Source organism: Mustelus asterias, chromosome 25, assembly GCF_964213995.1.
Source record: "Mustelus asterias chromosome 25, sMusAst1.hap1.1, whole genome shotgun sequence".
Classification (NCBI taxonomy): domain Eukaryota; kingdom Metazoa; phylum Chordata; class Chondrichthyes; order Carcharhiniformes; family Triakidae; genus Mustelus; species Mustelus asterias.
In genome coordinates this window covers 21,480,611-21,507,529 of record NC_135825.1, presented here as the reverse complement: position 1 = coordinate 21,507,529, position 26,919 = coordinate 21,480,611, and positions in this window count along the sequence as shown.

Genomic DNA, 26,919 nt, shown 5'->3' with positions numbered 1-26,919 from the left:
AGAGGATGTAACATTATTTAACAACAGATTTGTATCCACAAGAATGTGTCATTTGTTCACGATGAAATGTAATTCGAGGGCCCAAGATACAAGAGATGGACAATTCTCTTAAGTCTCTTTTTAAAAGAAAATAATTTATGTCTTATGGGTGTCACTGCCTGGGCCAGCATTTATTGCTTATCCATGACTCCAGCTATGGAAGTGGGGTGACAACAGATAACCTTCACTTTAGGCCAATGAAAGACATGGGGAATCTGGACTATTTACAAAATAATGAAGGACAGTGAGAATTAGGGAAAGAAGATGGAAACTTGAGTCTTGGCATAGTTTTATCATGGCTTTTGTGGTATATGATGATACTGTGTCTTTCAGAAATGTATATACCATATTTGTGGCGAAAGTTGTGTTTATACTTCTACTTTGTTTAGCAATGCCGAATTTTCTACAGCTGGCTGCATACCTGTTGATACTGCACAAAGTTAATTACTCCTAATTATTGGAGTGTTTGTTTTAATCTGGATTAATGCATTATGTTAGACTTGTCCCTTGGTTTTCGGAGTAGGGTTTGATTAGGTTGATTAACATGAGAATTGTGTGTGGGTGGTTCTAGGCTTACAGAGAAAGAACAAGCAGGCAGTTGCAGTTTGAATTTGACGAGCAGTAGCTCTTTCCATCTGTCTTTCTCTCTTTCTGGAAATTGAAGCCTGGAGAACTGCTAGAAAATGGGTACCTCTGCAGAGGTCTGCAAAAGGAGAGAGGTGTTTTTTTTCCTTCTCACTGAATTCTGCTGTGAGAAGACAGGTTTTCCTCCGGAGGCTGCAGTCTTGAGTCAGAAGACAGGTGTCTCTCTCTATATCTGTGTCCAGAAGGGTTACAAGGCAGGAGGACTGAGAATTTGTGTAAGCCTGTATGTCTTCCTAACTGGTTCTTAAGAGGAATTTATGCCTATGGGGATATTGATGAAATTGGAACCAATAAAACTGGCTAGCAGTTAAGAATGATACCTTATCATATTTATGTATTTCAATTGGTAAAAGTTACGTTAATTCTTTTTGTTATATTTTAACTGTTGTTTAATAAAGTTTGTTTTAATAAAAACTTCCTGGTAAGTCAATAGAATCACATCTGAAGCTATACACCTTATGCTCACACTAATGCCAAAATCAAAAATAGTTGGGCTTTAGGCTAACTTCAGAGTATACCCTGGAGTTTCTCATCTGGTCCCTGACAGGTATAATTCTTCTTAGAAACAGTTCAACATAATGTCACTTCAGAGACAGAAGAAGGCATCGCTCAAGGTATCCAAGAGAATGAGAAGGCGGTGGTAATTGTAGTCACTGGACTCAATCCAAAAACCCAAGGCAATGCTCTAGGGACTTGGGTTTGAATCCCACTACTGCAGATGATAGTTGAATTCAATAAAAATCTGGAATTAAAAGTCTCTCATAGAAACATAGAAGATAGGAGCAGAAAGAGGGACTTGGCCCAATGAGCCTGCTCCGCCATTCGTTACGATCATGGCTGATCATCCAATTCAATAGCCTAATCCTGTTTTCTCCCCATAACCTTTGATCCCATTCACCCCAAGTGCTATATTCAGCCATCTCTCGAATACATTCAAAATTATTCTGGCATCAGCTACTTCCTGTGGTAATGAATTCCACAGGCTCACCACTCTTGACGACCATGAAAACATTATCACTTGTTAACAAACCCATCTTGTTTAATGTCCTTTTAGGGAAGGAAAACTGGCATCTTTACCTGGTCCGGCCTATATGTTGTCAGGTCAGAAAGCAGAGAAAGTTTTAAGTGATCTCTGTTTGTATTATTTGACATTTAGAAATGAGTGAATTTAATTTTGTGTTTCGTGCAAGAAAGAGTAAAATTCTAGTTAGATTCATGTTAAACGAAAGTTATTGCATGCACAGGAGTTTTTGGTTTCAGTTCAAACTGTCTGCATTATGCTGAGAGAGTTCACAATGTGAACAGTAAACAAGAGCTTGGGAAAAGAATGAGCTGCTGTTTGGCAACCTGGGGCTGCCTTAGGGAAGAAATACTTTGAGTAGTATGCAACAACTCAGAACGGAAGAAGCTTCGTAGCTAGAGAGAGAATAACTATCTCAGCTCTACCAGAGAAAGAGCAAAACAATGGAATAATGGGTAAGAAAGCAAGTCCCAGAAAAGCTAAAGGGCAGTTAGTTCTAGAAACCAGGGAACGAAAAAAGCTCAAGTTTGAAGTCAAAGGAACAGATGAATTTAGAACTGGGTACTGTTCACTGAAATTAAAGTCAGAGCTGAAAAGTACAGACTTGGTGAAGTTGATTAGTGAACAGCCAGAGATATCTGAAGCACTCCGATGGTTGATGATATCTTACTACAGCTTATGAAGTAAAAATTGAAACGACTGTGAAACAACTGGTAGCTGGATGAAAAATTTGAATGCTCTTGGCTATTCAAGACAAAGAAATACTGAGAGGAGAGTTTAAAATCCTAGAGGCAGATCCTTGCTGAAAACAGCTGATGGAAGTCATTGTTTGTAGGAAGATTCGAAAGCGTGTATTTTCAAGAGAGGAGTTTGGAGACATTCGTGTGGAAGCCAGAGTCCAGTGAGGCCAGTTGGCTCATAGTGTAATCATCATCTGGGAGGATTTGTGAAGAAATCTACAGAAGTTCAATTGGGTGGCATCTGCAACTTGGTTTTGGAGTGTGTCTGACCAGTTAGCCTGTTGGGTTACTGGGATTGTGTTGAAGGAATACATTATAGCATATATTTTGTACTGTGTACATTTGTGAAGACAAATGGGAGTGAAGGAGTATCGTATTATGTTTCATGTTTAATAAATGTTTGTTGTCTGTTAAAAGCTAATTGGCAGTCCTGTGAATCTGTTCATTTATGTTTTCTAAAAGTAAAGGTTACAGTCTTTTGAGCTCGGGCTCCATTCTGGGGCCTACTGGTAAGTAACTGGGGCCAAACAATGTGACACCAGGCCCCCAGCAATGTGGTTAACTCTTAACTGACCTCTGAAATGGACTAAAAGCTACTCAGTTCAAGAGCAATTAGGAATGGGCAATAAATGCTGGCCAGACCAGTGCTCCCATATCCCATGAATTAATAAAAAAAGAAGCCTTTCATTTTGTCTTTTTTCGTGAAGTGTATGTAAAACCTTGCTTAAATTCTACTTTATTCATAAATATTCATAAAAATAACCTTGTTAGGTCAGGCACAACCGAGGACCCTATTATTAGAAATTATGGCTGGGACTTTCTGCTCTCATTAGTGTCGGGCAGGTTCGGCAACAGGGGTGGAAAATATTGTGAGAAGGCCAAAGTCGCGTTTTACATCAGTGTGAAAGCTTGCCATGATTGTCGTCTCCCCTCATTAGTGGCTGGACACGTTTCCTGCCATTCAACATCAGGAAAATAATAATTATAAATTTGCATCTCATTATCGTGCCCATATGCCAGAATCATAGCCTCCATTAAAAAAATCCATTCACATGATGTCAGAAAGGTACGAATCACAACTGGCAAGCACCCCTTTGGGAGTTTGGAGGTGAGTTCAGCGCTGGCGGAGTGGCTCCATGTATTAAGGGGGATTACTCAAGGGTACCACTCTATCTGGGGGTGACCAAGCTTTGATTTGGAATATTAGCTCAACTCAGGGGTAACCAGCCTTTGACCCGGGGATATCAGCTCTGGCAGTGAATGATCAGCCTTTGACTCAGGAGTACTAGCTCCATCCAGGGGTGACCAGCCTTTGACTTAGGAGTACTGGCTTGCCTCCGGGTGACAAGCCTTTGACTCAGGGATACCGGCTTGACTCAGGGGTGACCAATCTTTGTCTCGGAGGTCACCATCTTTTGACTCAGGGGTAGCAGCTCTGACTGGAGGTGACAAACATTTGACTTGGGGGTTACCAGGCTAACACTGGAGGGAGACTGAGCAATCACTGGAAAGAAACCAGGCTAATATAGGAAGGGTACTGGTAGCCTAGTCGGAGGGTATCAGAGGGGCAAGACTCCAGGACACTGGAAGATGTTGAGGAGTTTAGTTGGAGGGTATTGGGGTTGATTAATCTGGGGAGATTTAGGTGTTTACTCAGAGGAAACTGGGAGTGGGAGGGTTGATTTGAGGGTTCACTCAGAGGAGAGTGGGAGGTTGACTCTGGGGAGTTCCCTTGGGAGACAGGAGGGCTGACCCAGGGCAAAAACAGGTTCATTCAGGGGAGACCAGGGGCCTGACTTGGCGGAGACTGGGGGTTGATTCAGGATAGACCGATGAGAGGAGGATTGTCAAGAGTGAAAAGCACCATCCCTGAGGGTGCCTTCTGTTGCTTTTTAGCAGGGCCTCAGAGAGAGAAGAGTAGTCTGGGCAGTGCGGTCAGTGGGTGGGCAGTCATCGCAGTCCGATGGTTCCACTCATTTGGAGGAGGGGCTTTTGAAGACGTGACAGGGGCACGGCTAAAGGAAAGACCTATCAGTGATCCGTAACCTGTTGCAGCTAAGACCCTACAGCTGACTGGGGCTGACCAGGCTTTGACTTGGAGGTGATGACAAGCCTGGAATCAGACTAGTCATGCAGTTATACACACTCAAATACTACTTATGTGTGTGAGTGCCATTGATTGTTCCTTAGTTTTTAACCCTTGGTGCACTGACTTCCAAAATCTCTTGCTGCCATGGTGTGCCTGTGCCATTGGACAACTGGGCAAGCAACTCCATTTCCTTAGAGTTGTCAATGGAACACTGAGAGATCACTCCTAATACTTGGCTTTACGCTGAGGTGCACATTGACAAGTGTGTCCCATAGGCCAGGTTGAATACAAGACCTTGGAGTGAAGTTTAGGACAATGTCTGTGTCTGAGATGAAAGCTCAGGATTGCTTAAAGCTGTGGCCACTTGTTCATGTGGTGTGGGGTCTTACCCAAGAAGAATGCGAAGACTGCACATCAATGAGGTGGCCAGGATATGAGTCAGTGGGCATTGAGAGGCAGCTTCTGATGACGAATTGGCAAAGCACGGCCCTTAAGATACAAATACTAAGTCTTGTGTCTCTCTCTCTGTGAAGAGAAAACATAGAACCTGGTGATCTCACTGTCACTCTTCTTGCTCAGGCAGGAGAGAAGAAGATGATGTCAACAAAGGCACCTGGCTCACCAAAGGCAAGAGCAGAACCATGAAAAGGAAGGGGTGGCAGGGCCACACGCAAGAATGAAACTCAGGAGAGTCACTGCTAGGAGGTGCCTCGCTAGATCTGGGGTCCACAAGCAGCGCCTAACATACCTCCAGATTTCTGAGAACCAGTGTTGCCAAAGACTGCATGACGACAGAAATGGTTGTTCACATCTGCCATCTTCTGCAGGATTTGGCATTAAGGAGCCTTCGAGGGCATTAACAGCCAGTGTCATTGTAAGTTACAGTGGTGCTCAATTTTTATGCCAGTGGCTTGTTCCAGAGCTCCATAGATGACCTCTGCGGATTTTGCAAGCTTCCTCACACATGGATCCAAGAAGCATTTTTTGTGAGGGCACACAACTTCATCCATTTTGACTGGGATCAGGCAAGCTGGGATGCAAGAGCAATGGACTTAGCACACATCTCTGGCTTTCCACAGGTACAGGGTGCCATTGACTGCACTCACGTGGCACTTAGGTCTCCAGGGCATCAAGCAGTGAACTACAAGCACTTCCAGTTGCTGAATGTTAAGCTGGTCTGCAACCATAGCAATAACATCCCCCAGGTGTGTCATCGATTCCCAGGGAGTGTGCACAACACCTATATTCTGAGCCGCTCTCAGATCATTGACATGTTTCAGGGTCCACAGAAGCTGTGGGGTTGGCTCCTCAGGAACAAGGGCTACCAACTGAGGAGGTGGCTGATGAAACCTGCACTGCGGCCACAGAATGCTACTGAGAGAAGGTACAATAAGGCTCATGCTGCAACTCATACTTTGGTGGAGCAGACAATAGGGATGCTGAAGATGCATTTCTGGTGCCTGGACCGGTCTAATGGAGCCCTGCAATACTACCTGGAGAGGGTGTCCTGTACAACCTGGCATTGCAATGGGGGAGGAACTGCCTGTCGAAGGTGGAGGAGCAGCACCTTTCCTCTGTGAGAATGTCAAAGGGACAAGGCTGAGAAGGTCGTTGAGGGAGGGAATGTCAGTCATGAGGCAATGGCAATGTCCAGGCATTGTAGATATCCTTAGGACAAGATCATTGCTGTTAGGTTCATGGAAGATGGTGAGAACATCCCATTATCTTCATATGCCTTTTGTGAGCAGGTCTTGGTGCATCCCCAACATTCACAGCGGAGGCCCCACCCTGTACGTTGTGATGGCCATGGCAGGAGTCCTCTGGAGGGCCAAATTCTGGAGGATTCCATCCTGCTTTCAGTGTCCTACTGTTTGGCAGTGCCACCCACCCTCCAGTTCACCCAAAGTGGATTGGGAGTAGATACTTGTAGGAAGCTCCACAGAAGAACATAAGAACTAGGAGCAAGAGTAGGCCATCTGGCCCCTCAAGTCTGCTCCGCCATTCAATAAGATCATGGTTGATCTTTTCGTGGACTCAGCTCCACTTGCCCGTCCACTCGCCAACTCTTAATTCCTTTCCTGTTCAAAAATGTATCTATCCTTGCCTTAAAACCATTCAATGAGGTAGCCTCAACTGCTTCACCGGGCAGGGAATTCACAGATTCACAACCCTTTGTGTGAAGAAGTTCTTCCTCAACTCAGTCCTAAATCTGCTCTCCCTTATTTTGAGGCCATGCCCCCTAATTCTGGTTTCACCTGCCAGTGGAAACAACTTCACTGCTTCTATCTTATCTATTCCCTTCATAATCTTATGTTTCCTGAATTCCAATGAGTATAGTCCCAGTCTACTCAGTCCCTCCTCATAAGCCAATCCTCTCAACTCCGGAATCAACCAAGTGAATCTCCTCTGTACCCCCTCCAGTGCCAGTATATTCTCGCTCAAGTAAGGAGACTAAAACTGTACACAGAACTCTAGGTGTGGCCTCACCAGCACCTTATACAGCGGCAACATAATCTCGCTGTTTTTAAACTCCATCCCTCGAGCAATGAAGGACAAAATTCCATTTGCCTTCTTAATTACCTGCTGCATCTGCAAACCAACTTTTTGTGATTTGGCACAAGGACACCCAGGTCCCTCTGCACAGCAGCATGCTGCAATTTTTTAATCTTTCAAATAATAGTCCATTTTGATGTTGTTCCTACCAAAATGGATGACCTCACATTTACAAACATCGTACTCCATCTGCCAGACCCTTGCCCACTCAGACTATCTATCTCACTTTGCAGACTTTCAGCGTCCTCTGCACACTTTGCTCTGCCACTCATCTTAGTGTCATCTGCAAATTTTGACACACTACACTTGGTCCCCAACTCCAAATCATCTATGTAAATTGTAAACAATTGTGGTCCCAACACTGATCCCTGAGGCACACCACGAGTCACTGATCGCCAACCAGAAAAACACCCATTTACCCCCACTCTTTGCTTTCTGTTAGTTAACCAATCCTCTATCCATGCTAAGACATTCCCCATAACACCGTGCACCTTTATCTTATGCAGCGGCCTTTGGTGCAGCACCTTGTCAAATGCCTTCTGGAAATCCAGATACACCACATCCACAGGTTCCCCATTGTCCACTGCACATGTAATGGTCTCAAAGAATTCCACCAAATTAGTCAAACATGACCTGTCCTTCATGAACACATGCTGTGTCTTCTCAATGGGAAAATTTATATCCAAATACAGAGCAGTAGGAGTCATTCAAAAAGGAAATAGAGTACAATGCCAACATGTTGGCCCCACCTGTTAGCTTTATGCGTACAAGTCCAGAGAACCCTGGTTGTCAAGGGATGTACAGCATTGGATAAGAGGGGAAAAAAAGCTTATGACAGATTCAGAGGGCTCAAAACAATGGTTGCCCTAGAGCTCTATGGAATATGCAAGGGTACTTAAAAAAGAAATTAGGAGAGCGAAGAGGAGGCATGAAAAAACATTGGAGGGGAAAATGAAAGAAAAATCCTCAGGTTTTTGCAAAAGTGAAACCATTGAAAGAGGAGGGCCATTAGGGACCAAAGTGGCAACCTGTGTGTGGAGCTGAAAGACATAGGTGAGGTGTTAAATGGGCATTTTGTCCTTCTCCACAGTGAACATAAATGCAATGTAGGTATAGGAGGTAGGTTGGGGAACTGTGATATAATTGAACAGATTAGCATTGAAAGGGAGGAGGTGTTGGCCCAGATGAGGTGTATCCTAGAATGTTGTGTGAGGCAAGGGAGGAGATTGCAGGGGCTGTCTACACTAAATTTCAAATCCTCACTGGCCACAGGAGAGGTGCCAGACAACTGGAGGACAGCAAATGTGGTACCATTATTCAAGACGGGAAGTAGGAAAAAACCAGGTAGTTACAGGTCAGAGAGTCTAACATCAGTTGGAGAGAAATTATTGGAAAAAAATCTGAGGAGTAGAATTAATCTCGACTTGGGAGAGGTAACAAAAATCACCATGGCTTTGCCAGGGGAAAATTTGTGAGGTGATACATTTTGGGAGGTCTGACAAGGCACCAGATACACAATGAATGGTAGGATGCTAGGAAATACAGAGGACCAGGGAGTCCTGTGGGTGCCTGAACAAAGATCCCTGAAGGCAGCAGAACAAGTAGATCAGGTGGTTAAGAAGGCATATGGGATACTTGCATTTATTAGCCGAGACATTCAATATAAGAACAGGGAGGTTATGATGGAGGTATAAAACGTTTGTTGAGGCACAGCTGGAATACCATGTACAGTTCTGGTCACCACACCATAGGAAGGATTTGATTGCAATAAAGGGTGCAAAGGAGATTCACCAGGTGTTGCCTGGGTTGCTGCTTTTCAGCTCCAAAGAGAGGTTGGATAAGCTGGGGTTTTTTCCTTCGAGCAGGGAAAACTGAGGGGGGATCTTGTTGCAGTGTACAAAATTATGAGGGATATAGATAGGAAGAAACCTTTTCCCTTTGTAGAGCAGTCAATGACCAAGGGCATAGATTTAACGTAAGGAGCAGGAGATTTGGAGGGGATTTGAGGAAAAATGTTTTCACCCAGAGGACAGTGAGTCTGGAACTCACTGCCTGAAAGGATGGTAGAGATGGGAATCCTCATAACATTTAAACAGCATTTAGATGAGCAGTTGAAACGCCGTAGAATACGAGGCTATGGACCAAGTGATGGGAAATGGTGCTTAATGGGTGATGCAGACACGATGGGCCAAAGGGTTTCTCTGTGTTGCAACGCTCAATCACTTTTAAACCTTATTTGTGATTTGCTTTTTGTTTCAGGCAGTATCCCTTTAGGGGACTACCCTTTTTAAATTGTCCCTCAGATTATTTGATTTTTTTCAAAATAGGAATGATCAGGCAGGCAATGATGAGTTTATAAGAACTAGGACCCGGAGTAGGCCATCTGAATCCTTGAGCTGGCTCCACCATTAAATAAGATCAAGGCTGATCTTTTCGTGGACTCAGCTCCACTTACCAGCCCACTCCCTACTACCTTTACTGTTCAAAAATCTATCTTTGTCTTAAAAACATTCAAAGAGGTAATTTCAACTGCTTCACTGGGCAGGGCATTCCACAGATGCACAACCCTTTGGGTGAAGAAGTTCCTCCTCAACTCAGTCCTAAATCTGCTCCCCCTTATTTTGAGGCTATGCCCCCGAGTTCTAGTTTCACCCGCCAGTGGAAACCACCTCCCTCCTTCTATCTTATCTATTCCCTTCATAATTTTATATGTTTCTATAAGATCCCCCCTCATTCTTCTAAATTCCAATGAGTATAGTCCCAGTCTGTGTTCCTCTGGGAGCGGACCTGCGGGGTGGAGACTGTGAGCGGTGAGAGAGAGAGCGCGGACTGTGAGTAAATTCTGGGTTTTTTTTGTCTAATTTTCGGGAGGTTTTTTGTAATTAACGGAAACCGGAAGGCCGCATCGCGAAGCCTGCCGGTAGCTGTAGTTTTTTTTTTCTCTCACTTACCTTATAAGTACTCGCCTCGGGGTATCGGCCTCAGTGTTCCTCTGGGAGCGGACCTGCGGGGTGGAGACTGTGAGCGGTGAGAGAGAGAGCGCGGACTGTGAGTAAATTCTGGGTTTTTTTTTTGTCTAATTTTCGGGAGGTTTTTTGTAATTAACGGAAACCGGAAGGCCGCATCGCGAAGCCTGCCGGTAGCTGTAGTTTTTTTTTCTCTCGGGCCCCTAGCCCTATAAATTGGTGCAGAGGAGATACCCGATCCTCTACACTGGTAGAGGATCCCACCCTTCCATCCTCCTCTAACCTAATTATAAGTGTGGGGAAGTTTTTTTGTTTTCTTTTTTTCTTGCTGGTAATGGCTTCAGAGATGGCAGTTCAGGCAGTATGCTGCATCTCCTGTGGGATGTATGTGGTGAGGAAATCCAGTAGTGTTTCAGGAGATTTTAGTTGTAAGAAGTGCATTAGATTGCAGCTTCTGGAGGAGCGTGTAAAGGAGCTGGAGGGGGAGTTAGAGGAACTCCGCATAATTCGGGAGGCGGAGGTGGAAGTTGATAGGAGTTATAGAGAAATAGTAACTCCTAGAAATGAGGCTTGGGTCAATGCCAGGAGGAGGGGTAAGAAGCAATCGGGAAGACAATCCCCTGGGGCGGTTCCCCTCCATAATAGGTTTTCGGTGCTGGAGGCTACAGTTGAGGAGGAATCAACTGAGCATAGAGAGCAGATCTCTGGGGGTGAGCCGAGTGAGAAAGCTCAGGTGGTTAGGGGCTGTAAAAGACTGGGCCTTGTGATTGGGGACTCCACAATTAAGGGGACAGATAGGAGGGTCGGAACTAAAGGTAGGGACTCAGGGTTGGTGTGTTGCCTACCAGGGGCTGGGGTCCGGGATGTGTCTGACAGGGTATTCAGGACTCTTAGGGGGGAGGGAGATAAACCACAAGTTATTGTACATGTGGGGACACACGACATAGGGAGGATAGGGGAAGGGGATATTAGGCAGGGATTTATGGAGTTGGGGTGGAAATTAAAGGCCAAGACTGACAGAGTGGTTATCTCTGGACTCTTGCCTGTACCACGGGATAGTTTAGAGAGGAATAGGGAGAGGGAAGGTTTGAATTCATGGCTGAGGGGATGGTGCAGGAGGGAGGGGTTCAGGTACTTAAGCAATTGGGGCTCGTACTGGGGAAGGTGTGACCTCTATGAGAAGGATGGTCTACACCTTAATCAGAAGGGGACCAATATCCTGGGGGGTAAATTTGCTAAGGCCATGCAGGGAGGTTTAAACTGATTCGGGGGGGGGGGGAGGGATCCTGAGTAGTGGGGCTGAAAGTGAGGGATGCATGGATGGGGACTGCAATGCACGGCATTGCAGAGGTGGGGTGGAGCAGGGTTTGAAATGTGTATACTTCAATGCCAGGAGTATTCGCAATAAAGTGGGTGAACTTGCAGCGTGGATCAGTACCTGGGACTTCGATGTTGTGGCTATTTCAGAGACATGGATAGAGCAGGGGCAGGAATGGATGCTGCAGGTCCCGGGGTTCAAATGTTTTAGTCGAAGTAGGGAAGGAGGTAGAAGAGGGGGAGGGGTAGCATTATTGGTCAGAGATTGTATCACAGTGTCAGAGAGGAGGTTTGATGAGGACTTATCTGTTGAGGTAGTATGGGCGGAGATTAGAAATAGGAGAGGAGAGGTCACCCTGTTGGGAGTCTTTTATAGACCTCCTAAAAGTTCTAGAGAGGTTGAGGAAAGGATTGCGGAGTCAATCCTGCTTAGGAGTGAAAGTAATAGGGCAATTGTTATGGGGGATTTTAACTTGACTAATATTGACTGGAATTGTTATAGCTCTAGCTCGTTAGAGGGGTCAGTTTTTGTTCAAAGCGTGCAGGAAGGTTTTTTGACTCAGTATGTAGACAGGCCAACTAGAGGTGAGGCTATATTGGATCTGGTGCTGGGAAATGAGCCAGACCAGGTGCTAGACTTGGAAGTTGGTGTGCATTTTGGTGATAGTGACCACAATTCGGTTACGTTCACCTTAGTGATGGAAAGGGATAGGCATGAACCTCGGGCCAGTGGTTTTAGCTGGGGGAAGGGTAATTATGAGGCTATTAGGAGAGAATTAGGAAACATAGGTTGGACTAGGAGATTACAGGGACTGGGAACGTCCGACATGTGGAGTTTTTTCAAGGAGCAGCTACTGCGAGTCTGTGATAGGTATGTCCCTGTCAGGCAAGGAGGAATTGGTAGGGCTAGGGAACCGTGGTGCACCAAAAAAGTTTCTTTGTTGGTTAAAAAGAAAAAGGAGGCTTATGTTCGGATGAGACGTGAGCACTCGGGTAGTGCACTAGAAAGCTTTAGATTGGCTAAGAGGGAGTTGAAGAGCGAGCTTAGAAGGGCTAAAAGGGGACATGAGAAGACTTTGGCGGATAGGGTTAAAGAGAATCCTAAGGCGTTCTATAGGTATGTCAAGAACAGAAGGTTGGTTAGGGCAAGTTTAGGGCCAGTTATAGATGGCAGAGGGAAGTTATGTGTGGAACCGGAGGAGATTGGTGAAGCATTGAACCAATATTTCTCTTCGGTGTTCACGCAAGGGGACATGAATATAGCTGAGGAGGACACTGGGTTGCAGGGGAGTAGAATAGACAGTATTACAGTTGATAAGGAGGATGTGCAGGATATTCTGGAGGGTCTGAAAATAGATAAATCCCCTGGTCCGGATGGGATTTATCCAAGGATTCTCTGGGAGGCAAGAGAAGTGATTGCAGAGCCTCTGGCTCTGATCTTCAGGTCGTCGTTGGCCTCTGGTATAGTACCAGAAGATTGGAGGTTAGCGAATGTTGTCCCATTGTTTAAGAAGGGGAACAGAGACTTCCCCGGGAATTATAGACCGGTGAGTCTCACTTCTGTTGTCGGCAAGATGTTGGAAAAAATTATAAGGGATAGGATTTATAGTTATTTGGAGAGTAATGAATTGATAGGTGATAGTCAGCATGGTTTTGTGGCAGGTAGGTCGTGCCTTACTAACCTTATTGAGTTTTTTGAGAAAGTGACCAAGGAGGTGGATGGGGGCAAGGCAGTGGACGTGGTATATATGGATTTTAGTAAGGCGTTTGATAAGGTTCACCATGGTAGGCTTCTGCAGAAAATGCAGATGTATGGGATTGGGGGTGATCTAGGAAATTGGATCAGGAATTGGCTAGCGGATAGGAAACAGAGGGTGGTGGTTGATAGTAAATATTCATCATGGAGTGCGGTTACAAGTGGTGTACCTCAGGGATCTGTTTTGGGGCCACTGCTGTTTGTAATATTTATTAATGATCTGGATGAGGGTATAGTTGGGTTGATTAGCAAATTTGCTGATGACACCAAAGTCGGTGGTGTGGTAGACAGTGAGGAAGGGTGTCGTAGTTTGCAGGAAGACTTAGACAGGTTGCAAAGTTGGGCCGAGAGGTGGCGGATGGAGTTTAATGCGGAGAAGTGTGAGGTAATTCACTTTGGTAGGAATAACAGATGTGTTGAGTATAGGGCTAACGGGAGGACTTTGAATAGTGTGGAGGAGCAGAGGGATCTAGGTGTATGTGTGCATAGATCCCTGAAAGTTGGGAATCAAGTAGATAAGGTTGTTAAGAAGGCATATGGTGTCTTGGCGTTTATTGGTAGGGGGATTGAATTTAGGAGTCGTAGCGTTATGTTGCAACTGTACACAACTCTGGTGCGGCCGCACTTGGAGTACTGTGTGCAGTTCTGGTCCCCACATTACAGGAAGGATGTGGAGGCTTTGGAGAGGGTGCAGAGGAGGTTTACCAGGATGTTGCCTGGTATGGAGGGGAGATCCTATGAGGAGAGGCTGAGGGATTTGGGATTGTTTTCGCTGGAAAGGCGGCGGCTAAGAGGGGATCTTATTGAAACATATAAGATGATTAGAGGTTTAGATAGGGTGGATAGTGATAGCCTTTTTCCTCTGATGGAGAAATCCAGCACGAGGGGGCATGGCTTTAAATTGAGGGGGGGTAGTTATAGAACCGATGTCAGGGGTAGGTTCTTTACCCAGAGGGTGGTGAGGGATTGGAATGCCCTGCCAGCATCAGTTGTAAATGCGCCTAGTTTGGGGGCGTTTAAGAGATCCGTAGATAGGTTCATGGACGAAAAGAAATTGGTTTAGGTTGGAGGGTCACAGTTTTTTTTTTTAACTGGTCGGTGCAACATCGTGGGCCGAAGGGCCTGTTCTGCGCTGTAATGTTCTATGTTCTATGTTCTATGTTCTATGTCTATTCAGTCCCTTCTCATAAGCCAACCCTCAACTCTGGAATCAACCTAGTGAATCACCTCTGCAACCCCTCCAGTGCCAGTACATCCTTTCTCAAGTAAGGAGACCAAAACTGTACACAGTACTTTAGGCGTGGCCTCACCAGCACTCTGTGCAGCTGCAACATAACCTCCCTGTTTTTAAACTCCACTCCTCCACTAACCAAGGACAAAATTCAATTTTTCCTTCTTAATCCCTGCAAACCAACTTTTTGCGATTCATGCACAAGGACGCCCAGGTCCCTCTGCACAGCAGCATGCTGCAATTTTTTACCATTTTAAATAGCAGTCAATTTTGCTATTATTCCTACCAAAATGGATGGCCTCACATTTACCAACATTGTACTCCATCTGCCAGACCCTTGCCCACTCACTTAGACTATCTATATCCCTTTGCAGACTTTCAGCATTCTCTGCACACTTTGCTCTACCACTCATCTTAGTGCCATCTGTAAACTTGGACACACTACACTTGGTCCTCAACTCCAAATTATCTATGTAAATTGTAAACAATTGTGGTGCCAACACTGATCCCTAAGGCACACCACTAGTCACTGATTGCCAACCAGAAAAACACCCATTTACCCCCACTCTTTGCTTTCTGTTAGTTAACCAATCCTCTATCCATGCTAATACATTACCCATAACACCATGCACCTTTTATCTTATGCAGCAGCCTTTTGTGTGGCACCTTGTCAAATGCCTTCTGAAAATCCAGATACACCACATCCACCGGTTCCCCATTGTCCCCTGTGCTCGTGATGTCCTCAAAGAATTCCAGTGAATTAGTTAAACATGGCCTGCCTTTCATGAACCCATGCTGCGTCTGCCTAATGGGACAATTTCTATCAAAATGTTTCGCTGTTTCTTCCTCGATAGATTCAAACATTTTCTCCACTACATAAGTTAAGCTAACTGGCCTATGGTTACCCAGCTTTTGTCTACTTCCTTTTTTAAACAGTGGTGTTACATTTGCTGTTTTCCAATCTGCTGGAACCGTCCCAGAGTCCAGCGAATTTTGGTTAATTATCACACCATCTCTTTTAGTACCCTGGGATGCATTCCATCAGGCCAGGAGCCTTGTCTACTCAATAGCTTGCCCAACACTACCTCTTTAGTGATAATCGTCTCTAGGTCCTTATCTGCTATCACCTTGTCATCAATTTTTGGCATGTTATTTGTGAAAATACCTGATCAATGCCTCGGCCATTTCCCATTATTAAATTCCCCTTCTCATCCTCTAAAGGACCAATGTTTACCTTAGCCACTTTTTAGTTTTATACATTTATAGAAACTTCTGCTATCTGTTTTTATATTCCCCCATTGATTGGGGGAATTCAGCTAAAAAAATAGCAATAGAAAACTAAATCTGACTCTGTACTTAAGCACCTTTGCACTTAGGTGGACTCTTGTTCCATTGGCCAGTTTCTGTACAAACAACTTCACGTGGACCAATCAATGAATTGTCATCGATACATGAATATACTGCGACCATTCCATATGTCCACATATCTCCACTGCGTGGTGACGAAACTTTTCCTGATTGAATAGATGGCGGATCAGGGCAGACAACAGCTGGAGATAAATGAAATTTGGTTAATACTCTGAACAGACACAGATTAAACCTTTAACTTCATGGATTAACATCAGCTGCACAGTATACCCTTAAACCACTATGTAACAGCACAATTAGGACATGGCATCCCCCCCCCCCCCCCCCCCCCCACCACCCTGTTCTCCAACGTACTCCCACGTTATCCCTGAAAAATCACAGCAAAGACCTGATCATTGCTGGACAGTGCTTTTCTGAGAACAGTGGAAAAGAAAAAGGATTTTTAATCATTTAGGCAATGGTGGCAAATTCAGATTTATTGCCCATCTCTGCTTTCCCTGTGGTGGTTGGTGGATATTCTTTTGAACTGCTGCAGTCATCTTGGCAATATTCCACACTGACATCAGAAAGATAATTCCAGTATTTTCATCCAGCAATGAAGAAATAATGTTAACACGTGCTAATTAAGACAGTATGCAACTTAAGAGGGGGATTGGTTGACTTGAAGTTTCTGCTCTTGTTCTTCACAGTTTTGCAAGTTATAATTTTCAGAAATGGAGATGACTGGGAAAATGGTGAATTTTTTGACAATAATTACAACATTCTTGAAATTTCACTTTTTAAATAACGTGCACTTTGTTGATAGAACGTAAGATAAGACAGTCTGGTTCTATTTACTCCACTCTCACGCAGCACAGGATTATTAATTTAGGATCAAAACTAGCAAAAGAAATTATAAAAATGGTAGGATTGCAATATCAATTAGTAAAAAGAAGAATTGTTAATGGTTGGCTAATAGAAGAGCAGAAAAAAAATTGCACAAGGAACTTTGCTTCTATATTGTGTGCAAAAAATTTAAAACTAGTCTTTATGTCATGTCGTAAAGACCTTATGGATTGTGGGTTTTAAACAAAAAAGAAAAGATGTGGCTTGTATATGTTGATTAAAGATGATTTGAAGATGTTCTCTACATAGAACAGAAAATGAAACTAAACAGCAGCCTGTGAAACACTCCAGTGAAATCATCATCAAATCATGTGACCGGCTCTTAAAGCAATCATGCAACCATAACACTTATAAATAGCTTGAGATGATTAGAAATGATAATTAAAATAGAGGATTCTTCCCCAATAAGTAACTGAAAGACTTTAATTTGCTCAGTGCACCTTTTTCCTTCCAGCCCCTTTATCGTGGCTATATTCGCAGCTGGTGAGGGAGCATGCCGTGTTCACCGACACACTATAGGTCTTCCATAACTAGTAGGCTCCAAGGGGCTCAGGTGCAGCATCATCCCAGGAATGACATTTTGATTTAGTTCGTTAAATTTCCATTGACTTTTGTTTTAGTTACAGTGCCACACCAGGGGTGCCACCCTCTTGTTTAATATATTGTATTTTAAAAGAGGATAAAGAGAGTTGCAGAGAAGAATGGGAAAGGAGGACCTCCTTGTAAGCCTGCTCATGGGCCTGACCAAAGTGGCCATCAACAGGTCCAGGCAGTAGGCAGTTGAAGGGGTCATCTGACCTGACTGCCTGTCCATATACTGTGGTTAAATTCGCAACTGGCTGACCCTAATGAGGGAACACACATTGTCTACCAATATGCTGCTGGCCTTCTGTGACCGGTGGGCACCACAGGGGCTGAGGTGCATCATCAACTCCAGGAATTACATTTTGGTTTAGTTAGTAAGTTCCCTTTGATGTTTTAATTTTTGATTGTGACCTATCAGGGGCTATCCCGTTATTTTTGTTTAATAAAGGAGACACAATACCTGGAGCGGAGGGGGGTGGGGAGGAATGAGAACTTCCTTGTGCACCTACTCCTGGGCGTGCCCATGGTGTCCAGTCAGCAGGTGATCAAAGAGGGTTGGCCAACCCAACTGTTGACCCCTCTATTGTAGCTATATTCATGGCCTGGTGGTCCTGAAGAGGGAACAGATGGTATCTACTGGTATGCCGCAGACCTTCCACAACTCCTGGGTGCCGCGGGGGTTGGGGTGCACCATCACACCTGGGAATGACATTTGGTTAGATCAAAAAGGTTTCCTTGGATGTTTTGGTTTTTATTCCAATGCCCCACCAAGGGCAGTTGCACCCTCTCATTCATTCTTTTGTTTTTCTTCCCCTCTTCATTCAAGGGATGTCAGCTTCTCTGGCCAGGCCAGCATTTATTGTTCTTGAGAAGTTGGTGGTGAACTGCCTTCTTGAATTGCTGTAGTCCATATGGTGCTCTTTGGATGGAGTTCCAGATTTTGAACCAGTGACATTGAAGAATGGCAATATAGTTCCAAGTCAGGATGGCGACTGACTTGAAGGGGAATTTCCAGGTGGTGATGTTCCCATGGATCTGTTGCTCTTGTCCTTCTACATGGTAGTCGTCATGGGAGTGGAATATGCTGTCTTAAGAGCCGTGTTGTTTTTCTACAATGCATCTTGTAGATGGAACAAACAGCTACTACTGTACAGCAGTGATTTAGGGAGTGAATGTTTGTGAATGGGGCACCACTCTAGTATACTGCTTTATCCTGGATGGTGTCAAGCATCTTGAATGTTGTTGGAGCTGCACGCAACTGGGCAAGAGGAAGTAATCCATCACAGTCCTGATCTGTTGCTTGTAGATTGTGGAGAAGTTTTGGGGAGTCAGGTGGTGAGATACTCACCACAGGATTTCTAGCCTCTGACTTGCTCTTGTAACCACAATATTTAAATGGCCAAATAGTAATCCCCAAGGATGTTGATGAGTCAAATGTGACACTTGAGTAATTGTTCAGAGGCAGAGATCTGCAAGGTTGAATCCTGTGAATAAACCTGCTATCAAGGAAAAATCTATGATTTGTTTGTACTTCATCATCTGGTTTGGATCCATTTAACAGATACCTGTAATTTGCCCACTGATGTTTAGCTGAGTGGACTACTTGGTCAATCCCCTTTTCCTTTTCCAACAATCAGCATAACATTAAAATCTTCTATTCCTCTGGCACAATGGTTGTGCCATCTGAATCATATTGCCAGTGGAAGAATGAAGTGGCTATGTGGACAAAGGTAATGAATGAGGTCAGTAGTAGCATGATTGCTTCCTACAAGAAGTGAAAGCAGAAATAAAGTATTTTGTGAGAAGGGTAATCAAGTTTCTGGATGAAATCAACAAGAAAGGGTGATCTGTTAAATGCTATGAGGATTAGTTAGAATAGCTTTTGTTAGTGTTGGGATCCTTGTAGATCAAAAACTAAAAAGAGCCAAATTATAGAAATAATCAAAGGACAAGATACAAACTAAACTCAACCTAGATTCAATGTTTCTTAACAGGCAACCACTACATATGGCTAGCTAACTCAATCAACATACATATTTGCTGGAAGTGCAGTGTAACATTACAAGTACAATTTAAAGTTACTCCTGCCTCTCCTGGTTGTCATACCAGGTTGAAACTTTGTGTCCTTTAAAAATTGTTTCACTCAGCCTGAACTTTCTAGGTTAAATTTTCACCAGAAGACACCTTGGCAACTTCTTGTTCCTTTAAATCCTCAAAAGTCCCATAATTTCTGTTATATTTCTTTCATGATGTGGAGATGCTGGCGTTGGACTGGGGTAAACACAGTAAGAAGTCTCACAACACCAGGTTAAAGTCCAACAGGTTTATTTGGTAGCAAACGCCACTAGCTTTCGGAGTGCTGCTCCTTCAATCGGGATCTTGGGTTCATGTCACACTATCTGTAACCCCCACGACTTGCCTGGACTTGCAAAACCTCACTAACTGTCCTGCCTGGAGACAATACACATCTCTTTAACCTGTGCTTAATGCTCTCTCCACTCACATTGTCTGTACCTTTAAGACTTGATTAGCTGTAAAGACTCGCATTCCAATCATTATTCTGTAAATTGAGTTTGTGTCTTTATGTGCACTGTTTGTGAACAGATCTCCCATTCACCTGACGAAGAGCAGGGCTCCGAAAGCTAGTGGCGTTTGCTACCAAATAAACCTGTTGGACTTTAACCTGGTGTTGTGAGACTTCTTACTATATTTCTTTCAAACAGAAAACTAATTCTGACAAGCATTCTGCTTGGTTGCTAACACAAAACAGTTCACCTTGCTCCCACAGCAGTGGCTTCTTTGTTTCTACTCTTATCGCTCTTTTTAAAAAAAGTAATTTTGCTGTAAGGTACTATGTTCTCGTGCAAAAAACTGTCACTTGATTTTTATAGGTTTGTTTGATTTTCTCTCCCATTTTTACTAGCTCACATGGGCCTGTTGCCAAGAAGAGATGCTTAGCATGACCACAATCCCTCTTTCCAGAAAATTTTATTTTACTTTAAGTTAAAGACATTCTAAAACATAACCGATCTTGTAAAATACACCATTTTTGATGTTTACAAGTGGGACTTTTCACAATGACATAAAATAGAAGACTCAGCTTGATTATTAGATTTCAAAATAGTTCAGATGCCAAACGTTGTCAATGCAACAGAATGAATAAACAGAGGCAGAATGAGGATAAGACCATCTTCAGCAGATCTGGCTATTACAGCAAAAGACAAAGTTGGAACAATAATAATGGGTGAAAAAAAATCTCAGGAATGCTTAATGAACAAACAACAATGCAGCACAGGAACAGGCTCTTTAGCCCCCACAGACACATTTCTAAACTAAAGATCTTTTGCCTCTAAACAGTCCATATCCCTCTATCATCTGCCTATTCAATGCATCAGTCAAGATGCCTCTTAAACACTGCTATTGTTTCTGCTTCTATCACCTCCTCTGGCAGCACATTCAGGACACTTACTATCCACAAGTTAAAAAGAATTGCCTCTCATCTTCTTTGAACTTTTTGCCTTTTACAGTTCATTGGTGTTTCAAGTGTGACTCGATGGGTCCTATTTTACCATTTTGATTCTAAGTGATGGGCGGATTTGAAACTGGGAGTGTTTCAGATCCGACTTTTAGGTCTGTTCTGAGGTGCCCCCATACGCACTCTGCGTATATCAGTGATTCCGAATTGTGCTGCACGAGCCTGTGGGCGGGGCTTAACACACCCGAAACCCTGCAGCTCCGATAGGAACCTACAAATGCGCATGCACAAAAAAATGACACAATGCTGCTCCCCTGCCACATCCCTCCAGGCTTGATAATGCCTCCCCCTTGCCCCAGAGACATTGCCCCACCCCCACACCATTACAGACCCCCTTATCCTCTCCCCACCCAGACCAATCGCAGCCCCTCTCCCCCCCACTGACCTCAGGCAGAGTGGCAGCAGACCCCCCTTTCCCCCCCCGCCCCGATCTCAGGCAGAGAGATCCCCCTCTCCGACTCTTCCCCCCCCCCCCATCTCAGGCAGTGATTTTTTTCCCCTCCCCTTCCAAGACCCTCCTGCACAAGGCCCCCATCTCCTCCTGACTCCAATGCTGTGTGACATCTCCCTCTCTTTCCCCTGTCCCTAGTCATAGAGGCACTGATCCACCACCCACCCACCCCATCAGCATACCTGCAAGTGCTCACTTGTCTTCCGCTCAATGCTAACAAGCAAACTGCATGTAACTTGTTGGAATGCTCTAAACTGCCTGCAGCTGATCTGCCCTAACGAGGGGCAGCTCCAGAATAACCCCAACGATGGGCAGGCAGGCGGTGCAGAAAAAAAACGAACACACAACCAGTCCTGATTTACTGACCTCAGGAGGCTGCTGGATGGGGCAGAGGCATGGCAGGACACCCTCTTCCCCCCAGGAGGTGCAGACCCAGGGGGGTTGATGGCAATGCAGCCTGGGAGGTAGTTGCCGCCTCGGATAGTGTCATGGTACTGGCCCCCAGAACAGGGAAGCAGCGCAGCAAGAAGGTCAATGATCTCATCCATGCAGCAAGGGTGAGCGCTTAACCCCATCTAGCATCTTCCCCAGCACCCTTCACGCTTCCTGTACACAAGAAACAGGAAAAATCCAAGCTGACCAATTATCACCCCATCAGTCTATTTCTCAATCATCAGTGGCATTTGCTTAGCAATAACCTGCTCACTGATGCTCATCTTGGCTTCCATCATGGTCACTCAGCTCCTGATCTTATTACATGTGGACAAGAGAGCTGAATTCCCGAGGGGAGGTGAGAATGGCTACCCTGGACAGCAATTGCTGTTTGACGCTTGTAAAGGCTTTCTTCTGTGGTGTTTGGCATGACCATTTCTGATTTTTCTTCAGCAGGATGTGGAAGGGTGCCAGCATGGTCACTAGGTTCGGTACAAATTTCCTGTAGTGGTTGGTGAAACCTAGGAAAGACTTCTACTCTTGTGTTTCTTGGAGTCGGAGAACCTTTTATGGCCTTCACCTTCTCCTTGATTGGTGTCGGCAGTCCTTGTCGACTCCATTTACCTGGAACACACACTTTTCCCTTTTTAGCCTGACCCACCCTCAGAGAAATGCTGTAAAACCACCTCCAAATGTTCCTTTACAGTAGCTCCTGAGATTAAAATGCCATCCAGGTAGAGTGCAACTCTGGGCACCCCTTGAAAGATGTTCTTCATTACCTTTGGAAAAATTGGCACAGGCTGAAGACACCCCAAAAGGCAGGCGAATGTACTTACACAGTCATTTGAGTGTTCCTTGAGTGAAATTCAAGGAAGATGCAAGTTCAGGGTTAGGACAGGGGAAACGTCAAAGGACCAGAATAAGCAATAAATGCTGGAAGAGGCAGGCAAAAAATAATTTATCCTTTGATTTCTCATGAACTAAATCAAAGAAGATTGAGTAGAAATATACAAACAAAACAGTACATCGCTGCTTAAAATCTTCAGCCTCTTAAGAAAATGTAATTCTAACTTACGATCACATGTTGGGACCTGGCCATCCCAACCGGAAGCTGTACATTGCCGATAAGACCGACCAACCATGCGGAACCTAGAGAAAGGACAACAATCTGTGAGTAAAGTAAAAGGCAATTTTCACACAGGACACTTAAATTGACTGATACAATGTACGGATATGGGAACAGATGCAAAAATAATAGAAAACGCAGATTAAATCATAACTTTTGAAGGGAGTTGGGTAATTGCTTCAAGAGAAAATAATTGCAGGGATACGGGAAAGGTGGGAAATTGGGATTAGCTTAGTTGTTCTTGTGGAGGGCTAGCATGGAGATGGCAGGTTGATCGGTTTCCTTCTGTGTAATAACTATTTGATGATTTTCTTCTTGTATTCTGCCATAGACTTGACTAACACTTACAGCCAATTAAGTACTTTTAAAGTGTAGTTTTGATTGTAACGTAAGAAAACAGGCAGGAAATTGGTACACATCTATGTCCTGTTGTATGTTTAATAGGTTTCACAAAGGGATTGAGGCTTGTCATAGTTAGAAAGAGCTCTTGGGATGAAGGGGATCAAGAGATATCTTGGGGGGAAAGTGGGATGGGGCTATTGAGTTGGATAATCAGCCTTGATCATGGTGAATGGCAGAACAGAATCGAAAGACCGAATGGCCTACTCCTATTTTTTATATTTCTATGTGTAGCTGAACATTAAGTGTTTATTGAAAAAACATAACTGAGTACATATTCAACATTCCGAAAGGACTGTTCATTCTGTAATATCCTGGCCCACTCCTGAATCACCCCAGCTGATCCGCATTTGTGCCTGTTGACAATTATGGGGCTCATCGAGACGATTACAAATGCAATTGAACAGAATATTACATTGCCTGTGCGATGTTTAGCTTAACACAAGGCAGGCAGCCAATCCATTTTTAGTTTTCTCATTCATGGAGCAAAGGCAGATTGAGTTGGTAAGAGTTTGGTAAGGATTTGGTTTGGAGCATTGTCGCAGCTTTCTTTGGAGGTTTGAGCACCTAGTCTGGAGCTTTCATGATATTGCAATCTTGTAACATCTGAGATTTGTGTCTCTCTGGCACCCTCCATGCTCGTGTCAGCACCATTTGCATCTCTGCAGATGGGTACAGTGTACTCAACAAGGTGCATCTCCTCTGAGGAGGAAGGCAGGGGATAAAGAGATGAGGCCAGGTAGTCACAGACATCACCTCAGAGCAGAGGTGCACAGGGCCAGCAGGTAGGGCAAGGAGGATGTCTCTGCAGAAGACACCAGTACTCAGGTAAGGATTCCAATTACCTTGACATGAATGAGGTCCAGAGTCCCAGGAGTCTTTGGCTTTCTAGGGACCATATGTCATGTGATTGGATTGAAGCTGGCCTCCAATTGTGTGAATGGATACCCAACGCCCTGGCTCTCAAGGTCACTATTGTACATACTTTTATGCTTCTGATCTTTCCAGAGGTCAGTGGGTGATCTTTACAAAGTCTCTGAGTCAGCTGTACACAGCTGTGTCAAGCTGGTGAGTGATATTCTGTTCAGGTGGGTGAGAACATTCATACATTTCAGGATGGATCAAGTCAGCCAGGTTGAGCAGACCAGAGGCTTTTTTGCAATTGCAGGGTTCCCCCACATCCAGGGTGCTGTTGACGACATCCATGTGGCCATCATGGGACCAGCCAGCAGTGTGCCTTTGTCAATAGGAAGGAACATCATTCCATGAGTGTTCAGATAGTTTGACTACAGGATCCATATTCTACAGGTTTGTTCAAGGTACCCGAAAGCTCCCAGGATCCTTGTATATGGCACCGCTCACATGTGCTAAAGCTGTTCTTGGCTCCAGCACACCTTGATGGTTGCTTGCTGACTTCCCTTGAAAAGGTGGCTGATGTTGCCTCTTAGGCACAGGACTGCTGCCATGTCTCCACAAGGAGAATAGGTCTATTAGATGAGGTTCCAATGCTTGGAATGCTCTAGGGCATCCTGTAGTAGCTTCCAGAGTAAGTGTTGTTCATTGTTATTGTCTGCTGTGCTCTTCACTATTTCGCTCTCTCTAGAGGAATCCAATGGATGAGGAGGACAGTGAAACAGATGTATCTGCCTCAGAGGAGGAATCTGATGCAGACTCAGATGCAGAGCTCGGGAAGGCAGGTGGCAAGGATAAAGCAACTGAAATGAGGAGCCTTCAGGGAGGTAGGGAAACCAGGGAGGTGTTGATTCAGCATTCTTTCAGCCATGCCTTCCATCTGAGTTCATGGGCACCACCTCCAATCCAAACATCTCACACAAAACACAGCCTCACAGCGCCAAGGACCCAGATTTGATTCCAGTCTTGGGTGACTGTGTGGAATTTGCACATTCTCCTCGTGTCTGTGTAGATTTCTTCCAGGTGCTCCAGTTTCCTCCCACAGTCCAAAGATGTGCAGGTTATGATTGGCCGTGGTAAGTGTGCAAGGTTACAGGGATAGAGCACAGGGGAAGGCCTGCATACGATGCTCTTTCATACAGTCAGTGCAGAATTGATGGGCTGATGGCCTCTATGGATTCTATGCATAACCATGCCATGAGCCCAATGTTGCAACACTGCCTTAGTAATAAAATTTGATGTCCCAAATGTCTGCCACTGATGTGGCAGAGCACCACTGAATACACAAGACATTCCTGTCTTGTGAGCACGTCGTAATTTATCATAACATTAATGTGAAACAAAGTAAAAACACTTGTTTTAAACTTTAAAGTTTTAAACACTTGTGATATATTTTTAAAAAGCCTTCAGTGGAAACCCAGTGCTGTGCTCACTGTGTCTTAAGCTTACGCTTGCGGATTATGTCTAGGTGGCCCCAACCCCTCACTGAGAGTGGCAATAGAGCCATATTGCTAACTGTGGTGTCCAGTTGACATTGATGATCTTGATGGTTTTCCCCTTGCCAGCAGGGCATGAGCAGGCTCTGCACTTAAGGGTGTGCATTCATCAGTCGCCATGGACTCTGAAGATGGCCCGGTGACTGGCAGAGAGACAGAGGAGCTGCAGTTTTGTCCAGGTGCTGCGAGGACCCCATAGAGATGACAGGCAGCTCATCTGCCATTGTGAGGTGTGTCGGGACCTCCCTGCTTGCCACTGAAGTGTGAGCACCTATCTGAGAGACAGGGTGCCAACTCCTTCTCCGCACTGGCAGTGACCTCCTGAGGTCAGTGCCTATGTGAGGGCTTGCAGGTCTTGAGCACAACCCTAAGAATACATCATTTTGTTCCTGCAGCTGCCCCTCTCAATGGATGCGGCTGTGCATTCGGAGCTAAGGGTTGTGCTCCACAAGGACTCATCCATCGCGGAGACCATAACATGCAGACCTCAAGGATTTCCTTTAGATCTTCCCACATATCCTGTTGTACATCCGGCTTTTGCCGATTGATTAGCAATTCCAGCGCCTTATCTTCTACCTCAGACTCAGCATGATCCAATGTGCTATCACCCACTGACATGACAGTATCTCTCCTGGTGCTTGGTGCTGAGAGAGGGTGTGCTGCAGGTATACCTCCATAGGTACCAGCCTCCTGGTTGACTCTGGAGGTTGGCACATTCCTTCTAGGTGTAAAAACCCCAAAAAAGGCTCAGTTGGTAGTGGTCAGTGGTCAGGGCTCATCACACTCGCTTGAGCAGATGGTGGAGGCAGGGAGTGCCCACACCACTTGCAGTCAAAAGAGTGCTAAAGACCAAGATCATGCTGAGTCTGAGGTAGAAGATAAGGCGCTGGAATTGTCACTCAAGCGGCAAAAGCCGGATGTCCAGCAGGATAGGTGGGAAGATCTAAAGGAGATCCCTGAGGGTCTGCATGCCATGGTCTCAGCCATGGATGAGTCCTTGTGGAGCACGACCCTTAGCTCCGAATGCACAGCCTCGTCCATTGAGAGGGGCAGCTGCAGGAACAAAATGATGTATTCTTAGGGTTGTGCTCAAGACCTGCAAGCCCTCACATAGGCACTGACTTCAGGAGGTCACTGCCAGTGCGGAGAAGGAGTTGGCACCTTGTCCACTGTGGCTGACGAAGGAAGTTAGGATTGTATAAAATTAAAAGAAAGTGCTTATAAAGTTGCCAGAAATACTGTAAACCTGAAGATTGGGAAGTTTTTGAAATATAGCAAAGGAAGGCCAAAAAACTGATAAAGGGAGAACAGAATATGATTGCAATCTAGCAAAAAACATAAAACTGGACTGTAAAAAGCTATTGTTAAGTAAA